Here is a 23529-nt window from a genome sequence, read left to right on the forward strand (position 1 = left end):
TAGTATTAAAAAGCTCCAAGTGCGATAAGGTCCTTTTTACCAGAAATTCTTATAGAAACGTCCTTATTGCACATGAAGCATAAAATATCAGATTTCAGATCTTTGGTTGGACCCGGGTATGTCCTCAAACTACGTTCAAAAGAGAGGTATGGGCATTGTGAACGTTATACAGGGCGTCCCAAGACTATGGGACATCAAGGGAAAGTACCTTAAATATCGTAGATAGGATATTTTGCTGAAAGAAGACTTTATTTTATTTTAAAAAAGTAAGTAATATTGCATTCAAAGAATTTCTAAAAAATAAATTGAAAATTGCTTACTTTTTCTGGGAATCAAACCGAATCTTGAAAATTTAATCAAAAATTTTACTCTATTCATTTCTTTTGCGATATCATATTTCTGAGATGACTTATTTTTTATACATTATTTCGATTGGCATCATAAAAATACAGGGTGTTTTTTTACATTTGTGTCGGTTCGATTTCCAGACAAAGTAACTTATTTTTTTAAATCTTTGAATGCAGTAATACTCAGTTTAGAAAATAAAATAAAGTCTCCTTTTAGCAAAATATCCTATGTCTTATATTTAAGGTACTTTCCCTCGATGTCCCATAGTCTTGGGACGCCCTGTATATGTGTGGTAGGGCACAGCACAGCGGATGTCATTCCAGATCTAGAGCAGAGCCGAACTGGGGAAGTACCTCCACCTTACAGAAAACTGCAGTCAAGTAACACTAGACCGTACTCATAGTATTGTGTTCCTGCCGGTGAGTAAGGTTGTCAGAGTTCAACGAGGGTGCGGAGTGTTAGGGACGGCAACCATGTAACTCCTCTTGACAAAATATACTAATATGAATCACCTTTAACTCTGCCTCACAGCAGCTGTACGTTGCGAATGCCCGCGAAACCAAACCCTATCAGTATTTCGAGAGATCCGATCTGGAGTCATCCCACTCACAGCTAAGATATCCAGCTGAATTAGTTAAGAGGCTGTCAATACCTAAAACGCGCACACTGTCTATTTGTATCGGAGTAAATGAGATAGCACTGTCGCATGTTACTGGGCCTGGGCAAGGGAATAATAAGAAAAATATTTAAATAAATAAAGTGGATTCTTAGTGTAATATTTTACTCAACAGCGGTTTAGATATAAATGTTTTGAAATTGTGATTTTAATTGCAGACCCATAAGTCAAAACAATAAAGACATAGAACCGTTTAATTGTGATTTTAAGACCAATCTTTGCAATTATTTTCTATCGAGCCGATTTCGTTCAATCATGTATCGAGTACAACCACGGTCTTTGAAATATAATTAATATGAACATATATTTTTCTTACTTGACTAAAACAAATAGTCTTTCTTAAAAAACTGTTTAAGTAACATCAATTTCAAGGACATTGGGTGTTGACAGCCTCTTAAGAGTACAGATAAAAAAAATCTAGACTCCCATTGATATTGGCAAAAATACAAAAGAAAAAGCATTTCTTTCTCATAACGAGCACCGATTGCCTTCCAAAGCCCATTCAGGTGATTTAGGGCTACGACGATCATTATACCGGGTACAGATGAACATAAAAGTGACTTTGTTTTGCTTGTTAAAGATAAATATGAAGCTAAAGATAGTTTATTATTCAAGTAGACATATTACAATGCGCGTATGAACGTCAAATAAAGCTGTGTTAACGTTAATATTATATTGTTTATAATGTTAACACCTTCATATGCGTATGGTGGTCAAAAATCGTGGGTCAGTAATAAGTAAATATTATAGGACATTATTACACAAATTGACTAAGTCCCACAGTAAGCTCAATAAGGCTTGTGCTGAGGGTACTTAGACAACGATTTATATATATATATATATATATATAAATAAATAAATAAATAAATATTATAGGACATTATTACACAAATTGACTAAGTCCCACAGTAAGCTCAATAAGGCTTGTGTTGAGGGTACGTAGACAACGATATACATAATATATAATTTTTTATAAATACTTAAATACATAGAAAACACCCAAGACTCAGGAACAAATATCCATGCTCATCACACGAATAAATGCCCTTACCAGGATTTGAACCCGGGACCATCAGCTTCGTAGGCAGGGTCAGGGTAATAATCAAATAATGTAATAGACATCCAATGTAAAATCTATTACACATAATTGTAAATAAAAATAAAATGACTTGTTAATGTAAATATTTACCAATGAATCATCATATCATATCATACAACGCCTCCTGGTAAGTTTTTTTCTATGGTCCATTTATTTTTTTGGTATTTCTCCATTTTGAGCGACCTCTGAATAATGTTTGATTGTTCACAAAATCGGTTTATATGATTTTTATACGTTTTTGTCTAAAAAGAATCTCGTGGAGTACATATTAACATTCCGAAAATGTTTTTTTGGGACCACCCTATTACATAGGTACATATACCTGAGTAAGTACCTATTAGTAAAAATAATGATAAAACCTGCTAGAATTTACAATTTTCTCTTACTTTTGAACTCGACTGTACATGAGTAATACAACAGTTCCCTAAAGTCTACTTCGGGCTTCATATTCACTGTTCATTCAAGTTCATAAATATGTATACAATTCTCAACCTTAATCCATTGAAATAAGGTACACATAGCTGTTCAAAGCCGCAGCAATGTCAAGGGCGTTTTCGTATTTGTTGTCTCGTAATGTGGCAATGTATACGTTGTGTCGTTATCCTTAATGTGGGGGTTATGATACCTAGTCATTACTTTCACAGATTTTTTTTGGAAATTCTGTTTATACCAATAGTACATTATCCAACGAAGGTAAGTGAAATATTGGAAGTCAGGGTGTGAATTCACGACAGCCGCAAGCTGGAGGTTTGCAATATTCTTACCTCCTGAGTTATACACAATGTTTATATACACCGTGTTTTTTTTTTATTTGCGTTAATTTCAAGGGTGCATTCCTGAGCTTAAATTAAGTAACTTTCTCAAAGACACCGGTATTCTAATTAACTCCATTTCGGAGATAATCAATATTTTATTTTTATCTTATAAAGCCCTTACGAGTGTGTACACTTACCTTAGGGCCCGTTCACATATTGATTAGTGCTTAGTACTGGTTAATACATTTGCTACTAAACGTAAGTACTATCTCGGACGATCGATGTTCGAAATGACATTGACATGTCACAGTTTTCAATTGTTTGAATGAGATAAATGTAATGCCCGTGCAACAACAACGCTATATGCAACATTTAATAACTTTTTATAACAAAAAAGATGTAAAAAACAATTAAATTTTTTTTTTTTGGAAAATGAACTATGTCATGTAGTTTCCTTAACCGTACTTACCAATACCCCGAAGTTAACGGAATTCAATAAAAACACGGTGTATATATTAAGGTAAATGCTTCAATTGTCACAGTGTGCCTCCACAGTCCCTCGGTGGATTACGAGCTTGATTGTATGTGTAAATACAGTGTAAACTTTTTATAATTTGTTTTATTTTTTCGTTAGTTTTAATAGTGCATTTCTGAGCTTAAATTAAGTAACTTTCAAGATTCCATTTCGGAGATAATCTATAATTTATTATCTTTTAAGGCCCTTATGAGCGTATACACTTGCCTTGGGGCCTATTTACATATTGATTAGTGTTTAGTACGAGTGTGTATATTTGCTACTAATCGTAAATACTATCTCGGAAGATTGATGTTCGAAATGACATTGATATGTCGCAGTTCTCAATAGGGTTGTTTCCAATTTTTCGAAACGCTTGTATTACGTTCTATATTAACTAAAAGTTGCCCTAAAATTCAACTTTTGTACTAAAAACGGCTTTAAATATGTTAAATTAACAAAATATATTTTGAAAGATGCTTTCGCGCCCAAAACGCTCTTTGAAAATTGTGTGACGTCACAGTTTACGGTTTGACACATAACTACATACACACGTAGAAGATACGAACTGTCAACTGACATTTGTCATTTGTTGTTTATCGCCTAACTGTCAACAGTATCAATTCGAGAGTTGTGACGTCATCAGAATCTTCAATGACGTTTCGAGTTTGGTCACGTGACGTGTGCCAAAAGATATTTTAAATTCAATATTTACAAAAATATGGTCATTACAGGTCCCCTAAAAGTAGTTTAACATGTTCTTATAATCCAAAAGAATTTATTAGGATACAATTCTGCCCTAACATTTGTAGATGGAAACAACCCTATTGTTTGGTTTAATGTAATGCCCACGGGCATTACAACAACGCTATATGCTACATTTAATTACTTTTTATGAATTAAAAAAATAAAAATTTAACTGTGCCATTCAATTCCCTTAAACGTACTTACCAATATCCCGGAGTTTAACGGTTTTACATAAAAACACGGCGTATAACGAGTCTATAACATAGGAATGAGCACAATGTGTATTTGTACGTCCGTGAGCAAATTAATTGTTGCAACTAGACCTAGAGCCAGATTCAGATTTAATTTTCGCTTTTAAACTGATTTTGATATGACCTTGACCGTCTTGGTGCTCGTTGTCAAGTTCCGTAAAACGGATGAGTCGATCGCGGCAGAATATACGTGGGCTGGGGTCATTTTGAGCTTTAATCAGAATGTATCCATATTGGGTTGCATGCAAGTTTAAGTCATATATTTGATACGCATAACTACTTGTGTCATAATCACCATTGCGCATACAAATGAAAAGTCATATTATAATGTCATACATTTTTAGCCATAATATTTTTTTTTTATACTACGTCGGTGGCAAACAAGCATACGGTCCGTCTGATGGTAAGCAGTCTCCGTAGCCTATGTATGCCTGCAACTCCAGAGGAGTTACATGCGCGTTGCCGACCCTAAACCCGCCCCCCCCCCCCTCGTTGAGCTCTGGCAACCTTACTCACCGGCAGGAACACAACACTACGAGTAGGGTCTAGTGTTATTTGGCTGCTGTTTTCTGTAAGGTGGAGGTACTTCCCCAGTCGGGCTCTGCTCTAGATCTGGAATGACATCCACTGGCTGTGCCCTACCACACAAAGCGAGATGATATTCACAATGCCCATACCTCTCTTTTGGACGTAGTTTAAGGACGTACCCGGGTCCAATTACCCGGGTACGTCCTTAAACTACGTCCGGGTACGGGTGACAATTACCCGGGTCTGCTGAGTATATTTGATGATATACTCGGCAGTTGTCATATATTTTTTGTGCATACCTAACGAACCCAACATAACATTTTATGCGAATTAAATTAATTACTATAAAAATTATGACGTAACTCATTTATGACAAAAACCCAGTTATGCTCGGGAATAATTCTGACTTAAGATTTTTATGACTATAATTTTATGCATAAATTGTTATGAAAATTAAAAATATGACAGAAGTTGTTATGCGACCAGAGGGAGTCCCACTCAGAGTCTAGTTATTTTAGGTGGGCGCATTACATTTTTATAATTACTTTTCGTATATTGTAGTTTGATATACCGTTATTTGGAATAATATAATATATTATGCCATATTTTTATATAAACTTATCAACGATATGCATAATGTCATTCTTGATACAATGGTCATAGGGTATATTTATATTTCGTCTAATACACACCACTATAATTATCACATAATTTAAAACATAAAAGTTATAACTAGTGATATGGTGTAATTATATCAAGTCCCCCAAAAAGTCTGTTAGATTAGGTTATCACTGTGACCCCCGCAAAATCCAATATTTAACAAATAGTGGGTTAGGTTAGGTTAAAACTGCAAATACGCAGAATTGAATCTAACAAAAAAAATTCGAACGAAAGTAGTCGAAGTCTAACAAAAAGTATGTTGCAGTATAATTGAGATCCCCACAGAATCGAATATCTACCAAAAAATAGGATAGGTAAGGGTTAGAACTGCGACCCTAGAATTATTTTATTTATTGTGTCCTTATACTTCATAAAAAATATATTTAAATAGGCATTATTTCCATTAAGATTTTGATTTAATTATAATATCAACAAGGGTCCCCCCGTTAGGGTCGGCAACGCGCATGTAACTCCTCTAAAGTTGCAGGCGTACATAGGCTACGGAGACTGCTTACCATCAGGCGGGCCGTATGCTTGTTTGCCACCGACGTAGTATAAAAAAAATATATATATACCAAAACCAATGTTTCATGAAAATTACGTATGGTATTGTTTATTATACCAAGTGGCATTATAGCAAGTGTATGATAGTTTTTTATGTTTATATTAAATATTACATAACAGTTACAGCGCGTCTACACAGCCCCTGGGTGGATTACGAGCGTGATTGTATATTTTGTGTAAATATGTGTATTTACCCTTATACAGCTATATATGTCCAACATCTTGCGCGGTATTATCATACCTTCTTGACGTTCGGCCCGATTCGAAGAATGAGATACGATAACGATAAGTTCTAGTTTAGATAAGTATCGTTAAGAAAAGATATCGTTTGTATGTCGTATAATTGACAGAAGCAACTCGATTCGGGCAACCAATGTCACTTTGACGTTAGAAATATCGTAGATAGATCGTATTGGAATCACAGCGGAATCGAAATAAACGTCAATTTTGACATGTCGTTAAGTTATCGATCTTTTAAAGATCTTTCCAAAATATTAAGTGTGTCTTAATCAGTCTTCGAATCGGGCCGTTTGTCAAGCTGCGTGCAGTAGTTTCTTGATAGTCTAAATGGGTTTTTATTCCAGTTCGTTAAACGAAACCAATTTCACGACAACCGGGCAATGCATCACTAGAGACGTGGATCCATCAAATTGATTCATTAGCTTGACTCAGCTTCGGATTTACCCTCAAAGTCATGAATATGTATTGAAATGGCCAAGTCTTGATAGTAATCCGTCTTGAAAGTATCTATTTCCATAGTTAAACAGTACAATACTTCTATCTTCATCAGTTAGAGGGTTGGCAGATCTTAACTGTGTATTTTTCCAAATACTTCCTGCATAGCGAAACTGAGGAATGAACTGTCCTGTGTGATATTTCTGGATCAATACTACTTTCAAACAATTAATAAAAGAACGTATACTCCCATCTTAAATGCCGGCAACGCACTCGGCAACGCACTTGCAACGCCTCTGGTGTAGCAGGTGTCCATGGGTGACGGTAACTGCTTACTATCAGGCGATACGTCTGCTTGTTTGCTTAGACAATATTAAAAAATATTAAAGGAAATTCTTACACAAACTGTGTAAGTCTCACAGTAAGCTCAAGAAGGCTTGTGTTTTGGGTACTCAGACTCAGATTCGAGCCCACGACTATCGGCTTCATACGCAGGGTCACTCGTCAATTGTGCGTGGAGTCCCTCCGCGCGGAAGAAGTGAAACTTCGTAATGTGGAGATGAAAATAATGCTCTAAAATACATATGGTTTATATTAAGATATAAGTGATACGAAGTTCATCGGGTCATCTAGTAATGAATATTATAAATTAAAATAGAACAACAAGTACGTATGTATTTCAGTATGCATCTACTGACTCACTCTTTTTCTCTCTCCTACTTTCTACATTTGTGTATCTTTCTTTCTCTCTCCCTCTTGCGTTGGAATATTGGACGCTACTCGTTGCTAACGCTCGCGCTGGCCTGTAACAGGTATACTACACGCATGCGTTCGAGTGCCACGCATTCACTCTCACTCTGTCTCTCTCTATTCCCCCTCCCCAGGAGCGTTGAACTTTTAACGCAACAGTGCTATCATACCTCCTCCATGATAGCGTTAAACGTTTAACGCAACCTTGTTGGAAGTCGTATAAGAAGTCTCACTTCAAAAATAAATTATTGATTATCTCCGAAATGGAGTTAATTAGAATTCCGGTGTCTTTGAGAAAGTTACTTATTTTAAGCTCAAGAATGCACCCCTGAAAATAACGAACGGTGTATATATATACTTAACAAAAAATACTATAAAATATCTAAGCAGGTATTATCAGATAGTCCAAGATCCAACCATAAAATGGCACATCCAATTACACAAGCTAATGCGATATACGAGCAGATTCACACACAACTCGGAATTCCTGGCTGAATTGCAACTCCCAATCTGCTTCTTCACAAATGAGTGCGTCTTAATGTCTCCGGATTGGGTGGATGTGGCTTAAGTTACTAGCGGAAAGCGGGGAAACGCTAGAGACCTTCTAAAGGTGCATACGGATGTTAACTGCATCTGCATTATTGTTGCGACACTCCTGCTGCGGCTTTGATGCCGCCGCTGTGTGTACCTACCTATAATGTAACTTTTAGTTGTTGTTAATGAAATAAAGAAAAAAATCTGCTGCAGTTGACATCCAAATCATCAGTGGGAAAGATGAGTCATGAAATGAACGTCATAATCGCAGCAGTAATGCGGCAGCGAAAATGCGTAGCAACGTCATCCATTTTATCAATATAGATTTTTATTTGCGAGAATACTTAATTCTTACTGATAGCGGCAAAAAACAATGACGCCACAACAGCTGCAGCAGCTGCAGGTGATATCCGAAGGTCATCCTAAAAGTCTAGGAGCGCGGCTTTCTTCAGAGTCCAAAGCTGCTAACTGATATTTAGCGAAACCGCCTTAAAGGTGCCTCCACTTCACCTACGTTCGTTTCGTTACTATCGTTTAGTTTTCACGAGCGGGTAAAGAAAATGTATAGTGATGTATTCAATTAAAAAAAACACCTTGTTATACCACAGATAAAATTAAGTAAATACATTCATTTTGTAGCTTATTAAAGAGGCTAGCTTTGGTGAAAAACTTGGAGGTGTCGCTGACGTAAAAGTACTTTAAAAAAAAGGATTTTTTTATTATTTTTTTCTATCGCAATGTGTCCTATAATTGATCATGTATAATTGCCTTTACTATATGCACAATATATGTGATGCACGTCAAAATCGGCTCGCTAGAAAAAAAAAAGTTGAAAAAAAGATCATTTTTTTTAGCAAAATCTATAGCATTTGGGATGCTGATATTTTGCATACTTGCTACTAATATAAAGCCATATCATCAAAAAATATTACAAGCCAAAACTTGCTGCGGGCAGATTCACTTAGACTTAGCTTATCCAGGCATGGCCTTTTTGGGCGTTCGGAATGAGATGGTAACTCTAAGTATTCAAAGCCAATTGATCATCTACTTTTCAAGGAGATTACTAAATATCCTTTGAGGTACCTAGATAATGTAGTCACTAAATTAAGTAGATAGAATTTAGTCTGTATATAAATTTATATGTAACATGAACATTAAAGAGTGTTGGTAAACATTTCGTAACAGCGATGCGGAAGGTACCTTTTGTGCCTAATTGAAGTATGGCCGCGAATCATAACCTATTTATGTCAGTTACGGGTCCGTTTCTCTTGGGACTTGTAGCATTGATACATTAACACATTGAGTGCCGGGAACCCGCTCGGTGGGTTCTCTGTTCGTAGTCGCTTTACTCTACAAAGCGGGAAAACGCTGTAATCGACTACGAGCGTAGCGCTACGAAAAAAAACCTACTACTTACTCACTTCATAGGAAAGGATAGGTAGTCTGGGATAAATACAATATTGTACTTTTCTAATTGTGTTCAGTAACTTTTTATCCTTATCTAAGGATAAGTCCCTTGTTATTCTTTGAAAAATTACAGAAAACTATAGCATGTTGTTATAATGTTTGGTTATGGTTGGTCTACTTCTGGTAAGTGCGGTAAAAGTACGAACCATTTCACATATCAAGACATTGACAAAGAAAGAAGAAAATAATGATAAAAATACTCAAATACTTTTAATGCCAGTATATTTACTACGTTAATAAACATAGTTTGTAATAAATGGCTCCCGCTATCGCCTGTGCCTAAAAACCCGTCTAAATTAAAGTAAGTGTGCCAGCGTGAGTCATAAACTGACGGCGGTTGATCGTGTTTCCGCCCGAGCGGTCTAATTGAATCGCTTAATGCAGAATGCAGCCACTTGAGCAAATTGGTAATACCTTTATTTGGTTTATGTGCGTCCGAAGGATAAGGGTAGTTGGAATGTTTTCTGGTGTTTAACTTGCTAGCTACGATTGCATGAAATCGTTTGTTTTGGTCAGAAAATTAGGTGTTTAGCGGACTCCTATAGTACTTACGCAATAGGAGCTTCTGGGTTCGAATCCCGGTAAGGGCATATACAGATACTCTTTATTGCACACCCCAATAAAAGAAAACTATACAAAAGAAAACAAAAACACGAGCAGAGGTAAACAACAAGCGGTCTTATTGCTAAAAAGCGATCTCTACCAGACAAACTTTGGGTAGCAGAAATCAGTAAATATTTTGTGTTAAATTAATTTATAACTAGCAGAAACGTCTGCGAACGATGCTATTAAGCTTAGAATAAATTTACTGCCTATGGATGAGGTCTTGGTGGCTCAGATGGCAGAGCGCTGGAGTATCGATCAAGAAGCCGTGAGTTCAAGTGTCACCCAAGACAGCATTTTTCCACTTTTAAATTTACTCTAAGCATTTTTTTGTGTTTATCACGAGTTATAGATGCTATCTATGTGTGTATGTATTTATTTATACACGTATGTATATCTTCGCCTAGTATCCAGTACAAGCTTTGCTTAGGTTTTTAGGACTAGGTCGATCATTGTAAGATTGTCTCCAATTTTTTTTTTTTTTTGGTATACGTGTCTGAGTTTGTGTTAAATTACTAAAACTTCGTTTTATTTGAGGTAAAAGCCCAAAAGCACTTTTCAGGTGAAGGCCCATTCACTTTTCACTTTTTTTTCGGAATATGGGAGGTAAAACAGCAATTACCGTTGCCTATGGACACCTTCCACACCAGAGGGCTTGCAAGTAGCAAAGCAAAATAAAAAAAAGCAAAAAGCAAAGTTGTAGCAGTAGTAGTAAAGGGCGTGGTAATAGTGAAGGTCAATTTCAAACTAACCTATTTTTTTTAGGCAACAAACAGTCTTATACAAAAAATAATGTAAAAATAAGCAATGTGTTAATAGACCTTGAGTGCCCTACCTTAATAATAATATTAATCTGATTACGCGTACGCTCTTTTCTTGAAGGTTTGAAAAAAAAACATATTTTATTATTTTTACGACGTGGTCACTTATTTTATTCGATCCGAGTGGAAGAAAATGGGGGAGGCATTTGTCAGTAGTGGGACACTAAATTAAACTTATTAAATAATCCTACCATACTTTTTCTACAATACTAGCAAGGTTTTTTTGGGACATTTCAACCACTCCCTCCCACTCCCACTCCCTGACATTGCGAAGTTGCGAACATCGCAGCCATAATTGTGTGTATTTCGTTTCAGATGTATTTTATAATAATAATGTATGCTTCCCATGATGTTAGGTTCAGCCACTAGGTCTTCAATCTCAGGGTTCTTAAGGACTGTCCAACTTCCATCCGGTCTTCGTTTGGGGCACAGTATTTTACGAAGGATTTTCCTCTCGGCAACTAGCAGCATGTTTTCTTCCTTGAGTGTCCATGCTTCGCATCCGTAGGTTAGGATTGGGCGAATCACGGTCTTATAGATTCGGATCTTATTATTAAGGTCTATCTATGGGCCTATAGTTGCCTGTACCCTGTACCTTTTCCACTAAACTTTGAGAAGAACATATTAGGCTTATAAATTACTTAGTACCTGGGCGACCGAGCTTTGCTCGGTTATAACTATTTATTGTAATATGGTGGTGTATAGGTGATAATCTTAACTACATTTTTTTACTAAATTAAACTTGTCTAAAACAATAAAAATTAAAAATATATATGTAAACTTGAACATATATAAAAAAAATAACAAAAGTTAGTCACCGGGCGAGATTCGAACCCGTAACACTCGTTTCTATCCGTCCGCGTCTTAACCCGCTGGACCAGACAGACAGTGGCCGGCAACACGAAATTAGCGACCATATTCTGCGTCGAAAGAAAAACACATGAAAACTCGAAAACACGCGTTTTCCCAAACATAAGACTAATCTAGATCGATTGTATGCCCCCAAAAACCCCCATATACCAAATTTCAGCGAAATCGTTAGAGCAGTTTCCGAGATCACAGAAATATATATATATATATACAAGAATTGCTCGTTTAAAGGTATAAGATAATAAAAATAAAAATAGGTAAACAATCGTTAGAAAAAATTAATAAGACATATTTCAAAATGTTATTGTATTATACTGGAGTCCGATTCGGATTTTCGGATCCGGTTTTGCACTGATGTTATACGACCTTGATGATTGGCGCATCTCACACACGATTTTCACTTCATTATGCATGCACTAATCAGTGTCAGCGATCTTCAAGTTTGTATCAAAATTAAATCAAAACTAACAAGCTCTTATATCTAAATCGGGCTCCTGGTCTGAATAGTCTTCTATTGCTAATGTTATTAAATTCTAAGTAAGTCTAGTTTTCAGATTAGGTTTCTATTTTGTTCAACTCTAGCCCGTATCCATTTGTATTCATAAGTATGCTAATGTATTTTATGGAGGTCGGATGAGTTGAATATAGTGTTATTGGAATATGCTATATTGCCTTTATTTTACTATTTCAATAGGAATAATAACTATAAACTAACTGTCTTTAGTCTAATAGTTGACTGGTAGAGAATGCCTTAAGGCGTTAAGCCTGCCATTTCTACTCTTTTTTGTTAAATTGTGCAATAAATAATAAATAAAAATTTGACAAAAGTTTCTAAAAATAGGTTGTTTAGGTATGTTTTAAATCCGTATGTACGAGTATATAGATATAAGTGATCACTTCGAAATTCCTGTAAATGAAGTAATTACGTAAATTTATTACGGAATATTTTTTTACCTTAAGTCCAAAAAAATATAAACATACAAAATTTAAAACGACATGTTTAAATTACATTAAACTTGGCATTAAACCTCGATTTCTGAGATTTTTACGCAGGATTTATCGCCGAAGCTGCAGTTGTCCTTATCGCCTCTTTTTGTTTTCAAGAGATATCTTAAGTTACCACTTAAGATATCTCTATACATTAGTACCTTAAAAACATGTATAGAGATATCTTAAGTTACCACTTAAGATATCTCTATACATATTTTTTCGCCAAACTGAGGACGCTGCAGTTGTCCTTATTGCCTCTTTTTGTTTTCAAGAGATATCTTAAGTGGTAAGTGGTATACATATTTTTTCGCCAAACTGAGGACAGTTTGTTGGCGAAGTCGCCCCCGTCAGCGCGCGCGATAGTTACCTAAAATTCTCAAATCTCAGCTGGTATTTCCTTTTAAATTGCGACAACTCCATGCGGTTTGCAACAAACACGCAATAGGTATTTCAACTGAACGCCATTGTCAGTGGAGGGTAATTTGTAGTGGCGTGTCGATCAACAATTTTTCACTTAAGGTTATAATACCGATAATTGATTAAGGACTCGGTTGTTACTTGCGAAGGTGACCGTGACTCGTCCGTATGAAGTTAATAGTCATAAGTTGAATTTTAACATGCAGAAACGTCTGCGAACGATGCTATTAAGCTTAGAATAAATTTAAAATAATAATAATAATAATAAAAATAATTCAGCCTATATACGTCCCACTGCTGGGCACAGGCCTCCACTCATGCGCGAGAGGGCTCGGGCTATAGTCCCCACGCTAGCCCAATGCGGATTGGGGACTTCACATACACCTTTGAATTTCTTCGCAGATGTATGCAGGTTTCCTCACGATGTTTTCCTTCACCGAAAAGCTAGTGGTAAATATCAAATGATATTTCGTACATAAGTTCCGTAAAACTCATTGGTACGAGCCAGGATTTGAACCCACGACCTCCGGATTGAAAGCCGGACGAATAAATTTAAAAGTTGATAAATTACTGCCATTTACTCCGATTTGATTAATCCGGTAGCCGTCTAAGAAGTATAATGTTCTTACGGTAGATGTCGCTAGGGTCCCCTAGATCCATATGGTGGGAAAATTTGCTGCCGATGGATGAGGTCTTGGTGGCTCAGATGGCAGAGCGCTGGGGTGTCGATCCAAAGGCCGTGAGTTCAAGTCTCACCCAAGGCAGCAATTTTTCCACGTTTAATTTTATTCTAAGCTTAGTGATATGTTGATAACTTACGAGTACTATTTGTGATTAAAAGATATCATAAGCATAACTATAGCTAGCTAGCGTCTAGTTATACACGTTCTACACGTGTGGAGCAGGCATGTCCCTGGCTAGGTGTGACGTCTCTTGTCTTGTCTTGTCATTGCTCCCACGCTGTATAGTAGCTATACTTCATGATTATTTTCGTCTCAATCATGTTGGCATCAGCTGATATAGCATATTAATTTAGCTTCTTAACTACTCCTGAACCAATCAATGCTTATGGATGGAACACAAATCCCATTAATCTCAACGTCGTTTCTTGAAATGATTATGGCACAGATGTTATATCGGAATAGATCGCAGAATCACATGCCTGGAATATTTTTTATATTGCTGTCGTTTTTTTTTGGTGGATAAAATTTGGCGAATAGATAGAGTTCCCTATTCTGAATATAAGTGCTATTTCATCGTTACGTATGTCTTAATAAACCTTCCCCTGGGTGGCCATAGGAACATTAGGAACTCTGTGATAAAACACCGCATCCTATTTGTTTTGGGGTTGCTAGAATTGTCTCGATGAGTATTTAGTTGCCTGATGAAAGAAAAGTACAGTCAGCGATAAAAGCTTGTATCAAAAATGATTTTTTTTTGTCTTACCGATTTTGAAGTAGAAAAATACTTACTTTTAAATTATGTCCGACCGGTCTGGCCTAGTGGGTAGTGGCGCTGCCTATGATGGTCCCGGGTTCAAATCCTGGTATGGGCATTTATTTGTGTGATAAGCACGGATATTTGTTCCTGAGTCATGGGTTGTATTCTAGTACATTACGATACAAGTGCGAAAAATAGGAAATTCGAAACGAGTGGCGATAAATTAAAACACGACCGAAGGGAGTGTTTTAAATCGACACGAGTTGCGAATTACCTATTCGCACATGTATCGTACAACGTTTTACAGTACATATGGCCCTTTAAATGTTCGACACAGTAACATAATATGCTACTTCTCGCACTAGTGCTATAAAGTAGCCCCATATGTACTGTAATATGTATTTATATGTTATATATGTCGTTGTCTCAGTACCTACAACACAAGCCTTATTGAGCCTACTGTTGGACTGAGTCAATTTGTGTCCTAATGTCCTATAATATTTATTTACATTACATATGGTATATTTACTTTAAATTTTTATGCTTAATTTACTTTAGACATATTTCAAAATAAATTTTAAAAAAATGGTGATACTTTACCGCACTAGTGCGAATATTAGCATATTACGTTACTGTATCGAACATTTACAGGGCCATATGTACTGTAAAACGTTGTACGATACATGTGCGAATAGGTGCATGTATTTTTTGCATTTGTATCGTAATGTACTATTATTTATATGTCTGTGGATTATCCCAAGCGTCGCCATTTTCCCATAAATCCCTATAATTACTGGCGCACACGCAAATAATTACTTTTCTACGAAAATAATGTCGCTGAGACTAGAGTCTGGATACCCGTAATACAAACTTTATTGAGCTTACTGTGGGGCCTGGGACTAGGTCGATATGTATAAGATATAATGCCACAGTTTAGCTTTGTGAGGTAGGGAGTATCTGGAGAAACAATTAACGACAGCCAATCATATCAATAGTGAGGATGGAAATGTTGTTCTACGCGATTTTTTACACGCTAAAACCGTTTTTTGTCTGCCTCTGTCTTTAATTAATTGTGTTTTGAGGTGTACAATACCCAGTATTTTATCTATAATATACTTTTCACCACACCAACTGGTAAAGGCCCTTTTGATTGTTCAAAAACGAATGAGAAAGTTGCATTTTATCCACATGTGGGGCAAAGTAATCAGATGCAAATTTTGAGTTGTATCCTTATGTTAGCTATTAGAATTGACTTTTAAATGATGACTTTGAATGATATTTTTTTTATTACGTTCATTTGGATTTGATTTCATTTGATTTTTTTGGTATTTCATAGTTAGTAGTTTCCTCGTGTTGGTGTGGTGAAAAATTTTGTGTTTCACTCGGAGGCAAAGTATTTTTAACCCTCGTGCATTGAAACCCTCGTAACGCTTAAGATTCCAGTTCTCGAACCACTCGCTACGCTTGTGGTTCAATTTTGGAATCTTTCGCTTTCTCGGGTATCAATATTAGCACGAGCGGTTAAACAACAACTTTGCCCCCTTGTAAAACAAATAACTACTGTCCGGAAATCTAGCAGTTGTTACTCTATTATGAACACACAACACAACTACAATTACTTAGTAAATACCACACAAATTTTATCATATTTTTTTTTTTATTTCAACCGAATGATATAATTTGTGTAAGTATTTTTTAAGAAATTATCGGGTAAATCACATTTTAAGTTCCGTCCCTCTTCACCCCAGCTGTCCCTATTCACCCCAGTTGATTTTATTTTATTTTATTTTTATACTACGTCGGTGGCAAACAAGCATACGGCCTGCCTGATGGTAAGCAGTCTCCGTAGCCTATGTACACCTGCAACTCCAGAGGAGTTACATGCGCGTTGCCGACCCTAACTCCACCCCCCTCGTTGAGCTCTGGCAACCTTACTCACCGGCAGGAACACAACACTATGAGTAGGGTCAAGTGTTATTTGGCTGCGGTTTTCTGTAAGGTGGAGGTACTTCCTCAGTTGGGCTCTGCTCTAGATCTGGAATAACATCTGCTGTGCTGTGCCCTACCACAAAAGGCGAGATGACATTCACATTGCCCATACCTCTCTTTTGGAATTAGTTTATGGACATACCCGGGTCCCGGGTCGGGTCGGGTTGACCTTAATAATAACAAAGGATGCCAAATGATTGACTTAATATCGACCTCATTTACGGTTACACACAGTATGAGATCAATGTTAATTTATTTCTAAGCTTAATGTATAAGAAGCGCAGATCAGCATGATCTAATTAAGCATCCAATAAGACGATTATTCAGAGGTCTAATCGGGGTCCGTAATCGCCTTACGGCTTCAGACCCTATAGTTGTCTCTCACTGAAAAACTAGAGCGAGTCTAGATTTTTTAAAACCAGCATAAGGTGACCTTGAGAGATTATCTTAAGAGGGAGCTAACTCAAAAAAGTGGCTGTGACATAATCGGACAGACAGACGGACATGACGAATCTATAAGGGTTCCGTTTTTTGCCATTTGGCTACGGAACCCTAAAAAACATAGTTTTTCTACTCGTCCACTGTAATGTTTGAATTAAGATATCGTATAGCACACTATTATTGCGTACATTTCATCTATGGGCTCCCAACTTAACTATAATATTCATTTCGACACGCTGTAGTCAACTATAAAAAAATACCAATAACGTACAGTCAGCATCAAAAGTAGCGGATCAAATAACGCTTCATAAGTATTTACCATTCTGTAACAGCTTGACAAAAAGTGATGTCTTTAATATAAAACAACTAAGACTGTAAAAGATATGCTTTTGAAAGCGAATTTTAGAAATTAATCTATATTTGGAAAAGCTATACGGAATATCAGATACTTTTGGCGCGTTGTTTCATCCACTACTTTTGATGCTGACTGTACCGCCACGCTCCCATAGAATAGACTAAGGCTACGTACGCACTAAGCGGCCAGCCGCGTGCGGACAGCCGCATGACGGTTAAGAATGTATGAAACCGCAACCATAAATACTGAACGCACTAAGCGGTCCGCCGCAACCGCACGCGGCTGGCCGCATAGTGCGTATGGGGCCTAACCGGGTGTGGGCGCGGGGCAGGAGTCGCGCGTTTATGTCTACTATATTAAGGAATACTTGGTTAAGGTATTCATATTTTGAAATAGTCATTTTAATTGAAAACCTTAACCGCCAACGAGTTACACAAATAATCCATTTTTTATTTCAATAGTTTTCTTATTATTCCCTGCCCAGACCCAGTAACAGCTACCTCATTTACTCCGATACAAATACACAGTTTGGCAATGATAACATCCTGCAGTAGTCAATCTACTGCATCAAATTTATATACATGTATAAGAAAGTACGTACTGTATGTTATTTAATTTTTTTTTATTCCATATTATTTTAAATTGTATTTTTTTTATTTTATGCATGTTAATTATACGATTTAATGGCTTGAAAAGATGTGTCCCGCCGAGTGTCTTGCCGGTCCCATATTGGGATACCCTCCTACAATTTAGGAGGGATTGAAATCTTCTCGGATCAGAGGTGTAGGGTTAGAGCCGGCGTAACTTTAGTCAAATTCAAAATTCAAAAATTCAAAATTCAAAAATTTATTCTGCAAGTAGGCCTCAAGGGCTCTTTTACAAGTCAATACAACATTTATAGTAACATCATATATACATGAAAAATACATAACAACATTTTATAAATACAACAGCCAATACCTGGGTAAACATTACATTATAATAATCTTAAAATAAATAATTACTACAATACAATAGAGATGTACAGTCTCTATGGTTAAAAACACATTAAATCTGGAGATGTAAAAGGTCCCCAATGTCAGAGTACTAATACTAATAAAATTTGGAGGTGTAAAGTCTCTCCAAGTGTCAAAATAAAATTTATACTAAATAATCGTCTAGTTGACGTTCATAACGCATTATAATATGCCTACTTGGAAAATAAATCTTATCTTATCTAAGTGTCCACGCTTTCGCTATTATCAGCCTCCTGACCATCCATCGGTGGACCTTATGTCATGGCAATAAAACATAAATTGCCAGTTAACAGGGTAAATGACGGTTCTACATGAGAATTACGCACAATTCAATGACATAGAAGGTTCGTTGAGTTCGACTCGTCAGTGCTTGACAAGCAAATTGTCAGTTCAGATAATCTGTGGGTCATCTCGTGTCAAAATGCTGATTTTAGGCGCCTGGACCTTTAGATTATTTGAATTGCTGAATAGATACAGACCTCGATAATTACCAACTTGGCATAATTTGCAGTGACAAATTATGGCCGCCTTTAAGGTACCGTTCGGTTTTAGACTACACCAAGCATTAAATAGATAGAATACTCTTTATTGGCACACCTCAGTAAAAGATACAGCTTAAAGAAAACAATTGATTAGTGATAGAGGCAGACAACAGGCGGTCTTATCGCTAAAGAGCGATCTCTTCCAGACAACCTTTGGGTAGCGGAAATAAAGAAAAATAAACAAAAAGAGTAGGTGTTGCAAAAAAAAACGTTACGAAGCCTACTTTCATATACACCATTTAGGTCAATAAACATACACGTATAAGAAAATAAAATAGACATACATAAACATACATAATAAATATATCAGACACAAACCAAAATATACCAACACAACCACAGAGTAAAAAATAACTATGTATTTCAAACATTAAGGGACAGATATTAGGTAATGTTCTTTAAGTAGTTTTTTGAATACAGCAAGAGATTGAGCGCGACAAGTAATTACTACTGCAGTATTTTTTTTAATACTACGTCGGTGTCAAACAAGCATACGGCCCGCCTGATGGTAAGCAGTCTCCGTAGCCTATGGACGCCTGCAAGAGGAGTTACATGCGCGTTGCCGACCCTAACACTCCGCACCCTCGTTGAGCTCTGGCAACCTTACTCACCGACAGGACCACAACACTATGAGTAGGGTACGTAGAACGTGGATTGAACTGAATAATAATAGTCCCATAATGTCATATCCATCCGGTCCATCCACTATCCTTTTGAGAGCAATAAAAACAGGTAAATATATTTCAATACAAAGTGATCCATTTTCCTTAAAGTACTTTAGTCGCGTGTCGCTTTTAGTTAAACTAAGAAATTGCATCACCAAATTGCAACTATTGTGCTGCAGGCATTGTTTCTGCATTAGCGAGGAAGTTGGTTGTGTTACTCAAATAAACGTTAAAGTCAACGTTAACAAACGCAATGAGATAATGATCGCAAACTGTTGTTAAGGCGTTGCACTATTTTAAGCTTTTTTTTATGTTAGCATAGTCAGCAAACGAGCAGACGAGCCGCCTGATGGGAAGCGGTCATCGTCGCCCATGGACATAAGCAACACCATAGGAGCCAATTAAGCGTTGCCGACCCTTGAGAACCCTAAATACCCGCTTCTTGAAGAATCCCATGTCGTAGCGCAAAGGAAATACCTCAGGAGGCAACTCATTCCACGTTCCGCACGTTCTAGGAAGAAACGAGCGAGATGCCCGCTTATTCTTGGTGTGCCATGTATCTAAGAAGTGAGGATGAACTTTGATCCTTTGGCGGGAGGTGCGATGATAAAAACGTGACGATGCCACCAATTCAAAAAGTTCTATAGTTCTTATAAAACAAAACGGCTTAATTCGACCAATTTTTAATCACATTTTATACATTTATTTTTATAAAAACAATGTGTTTTTTAAAGCCAAACATATAAACCTAGAATGTAATATTAGGTTGAAGCGATCAAACTCAAATTCAAAGTGTTATGTTAAGATTTAGTTAGTGGAAACCGTTTTCTCCCGAAATTGAAATTTCATCAAAAATCATTTCGCAGAGCTATTCTTCCCTATTAACAATAGTCAAATTCAAAGTGTTATGTTAAGATTTAGTTAGTGGAAACCGTTTTCTCCCGAAATTGAAATTTCATCAAAAATCATTTCGCAGAGCTATTCTTCCCTATTAACAATAGTCAAAAATATTTTATAGCCGACTGTACTTTCTCTCCTTTGTATGTATATCAAGTACTTCTTGACATCTTTCTAATGAGCATAAATCTCAAGTATTCTCTCAAAAGCGCATTTTTCACTAAAAGTTTATTTCTGAATTCAATACTTCTAATAACACTTGACATCATTCCCATTCGCACGTTTGATATTTGATAGGCAATCTTATACCATCAGCCATAAAAGTGCTAGGCGACTTTATCAATGACTTTTTTTTTTTTGGACCCGGGTATGTCCTTAAACTACGTCCACAAGAGAGGTATGGGCATTGTGAATGTCATCTCGCTCTGTGTGGTAGGGCACAGCACAGCGGATGTCATTCCAGATCTAGAGCAGAGCCCAACTGGGGAAGTACCTCCACCTTACAGAAAATCGCAGCCAAATAACACTAGACCCATACTCATAGTGTTGTGTTCCTGCCGGTGAGTAAGGTTGCCAGAGCTCAACGAGGGTGCGGAGTGTTAGGGTCGGCAACGCGCATCTTACTCCTCTGGAGTTGCAGGCGTCCATAGGCTACGGAGACTGCTTACCACCAGGCGGGCCGTATGCTTGTTTGCCACCGACGTAGTATTAAAAAAAATAAGGTGATAACTATTTAGGGAGGGGTAGAGCCGGCCGTCCTCTACAGTATATCTTCATGGGGCTTAAAATGCAGACCTCGATTCTACTTACTAAATCGAGCTACTTTGACTATGGGACCAGCCCCGAAACCGCAAAAAATTCTTGGCTTTTCCATAGAAAACATCGACATCTATTCTGATCAGACAAAATATGAAAAAGCTAAAAAGAAACGCTATATCTGGGTTGATCCCATACTAAAAGTAGCCCGTGTAGTAAGTAAAATCGAGTCTCACATTTAAAGCCATGGGACTCTAAATGCAAGTGTATGTGATAACACCCTGTATGAAATACTATCCCTTTTTTGGCAAATAAGTAACACAGCATAACAGTAAAACCAAGGCACTGTGTAACTAAAAAAAAGTGATGGCTGTCTCGGCTACCAATTCGGCTGAGCTCTTCAAGCGGCGCAAGTATGCAACTATAAATAGTGGTTGCATATTTGAGCCGTTTGGGGTTGAGACTCTGGGGGAAAAGCGCCCACAGGGTTTTCAAAGAATGTAGCCGCAGGTTAGTGGACTTGACGCGTGACTAGAGAGCTAGACCATATCTAGCACAGCGGATCAGCATTGCCATACAACGTGGCGATGCTGCCAGCCTTCTGTGCACGCTGCCAATAGACGGCGATTTGGGGCAAATTATCTATTTATAGTTCATTTTTAGCGTTCCGTAGCCAAATGGCAAAAAACGGAACCCTTATAGATTCGTCATGTCCGATTATGTCACAGCCACTTTTTTCCGAAACTATAAGAGCTATACTCTTCAAACTTGGCAAGTACATGAATTCTATGAACCGCATTAAGATGTTTACACAAAAATAGAAAAAAAATCAATAAATTTTGGGGGTTCCCCATACTTAGAACTGAAACTCAAAAAATCTTTTTTCATCAAACCCATACGTGTGGGGTATCTATGGATAGGTCTTTAAAAATGATATTGAGGTTTCTAATATCATTTTTTTCTAAACTGAATATTTTGCGCGAGAGACACTTCCAAAGTGAAACAAGTGCGAGTCGGACTCGCCCATGAAGGGTTCCTTTATGACGTATTAAAAAAAACTACTTAAACTACTAGATCTCGTTCAACATTTTACCACTTTGGACACACATTTTACCACTTTGGTAGTGTCTCTCGCGCAAACTATTCACTTTAGAAAAAAATTATATTAGGAACCTAAATATCATTTTTGAAGACCTATCCATAGATACCCCACACGTATGGGTTTGACAAAAAAAAAAATTTAATTTTATGACGTATTAAAAAAAACTACTCACTAGATCTCGTTCAAAACAATTTTCGTTAGAAGTTTGCATCGTAATGTATATCATATATTTTTTTTAGATTTTTCATTCTGTTATTTTAGAAGTTACAGGGGGGGGGGGACACTTTTTTTTACTTTGGGAGGTTCTCTCGCGCAAACTATTCAGTTTAGAAAAAAATGATATTAGAAACCTTAATATCATTTTTGAAGACCTATCCATAGATACCCCACATGTATGGGTATGTTGAAAAAAAAAAATTTTTTTTAATTTCATGACGTATTTAAAAAAAACTACTTACTAGATCTCGTTCAAAACAATTTTCGTTAGAAGTTTGCATCGTAATGTATATCATATATTTTTTTTAGATTTTTCATTCTGTTGTTTTAGAAGTTACAGGGGGGGGGACACACTTTTTTTTTACTTTGGGAGGTTCTCTCGCGCAAACTATTCAGTTTAGAAAAAAATGATATTAGAAACCTTAATATAATTTTTGAAGACCTATCCATAGATACCCCACATGTATGGGTATGTTGAAAAAAAAAATTTTTTTTTAATTTCATGACGTATTTAAAAAAAATTACTTACTAGATCTCGTTCAAACCAATTTTCGGTGGAAGTTTACATGGCAATGTATATCATATATTTTTTTTAGATTTTTCATTCTGTTATTTTAGAAGTTACGGGGGGGGGGGGGGGATGGACACATTTTACCACTTTGGAAGTGTCTCTCGCGCAAACTATTGATTTTAGAAAAAAATGATGTTAGAAACCTCAATATCATTTTTGAAGACCTATCCATAGATACCCCACACGTATGGGTTTGATGAAAAAAGATTTTTTGAGTTTCAGTTCTAAGTATGGGGAACCCCCAAAATTTATTGTTTTTTTTTCTATTTT

At 36.7% G+C, this 23529-nt stretch overlaps 1 protein-coding gene and 1 non-coding gene across 3 annotated transcripts in view; one reads left to right on the top strand and one right to left on the bottom strand.

The window, feature by feature from the left end:
- The window catches only part of LOC133520946 (somatostatin receptor type 2), a 273728-nt gene that overhangs the window by 186630 nt on the left and 63569 nt on the right, over positions 1 to 23529 (bottom strand). The window lies entirely within an intron of this gene.
- Trnad-guc (transfer RNA aspartic acid (anticodon GUC)) lies at positions 13961 to 14033 on the top strand. Its single transcript has one exon. It is a non-coding gene; the product is annotated as a tRNA-Asp (tRNA).

Source organism: Cydia pomonella, chromosome 9 (assembly GCF_033807575.1).
Source record: "Cydia pomonella isolate Wapato2018A chromosome 9, ilCydPomo1, whole genome shotgun sequence".
Taxonomy (NCBI): Eukaryota; Metazoa; Arthropoda; class Insecta; order Lepidoptera; family Tortricidae; genus Cydia; species Cydia pomonella.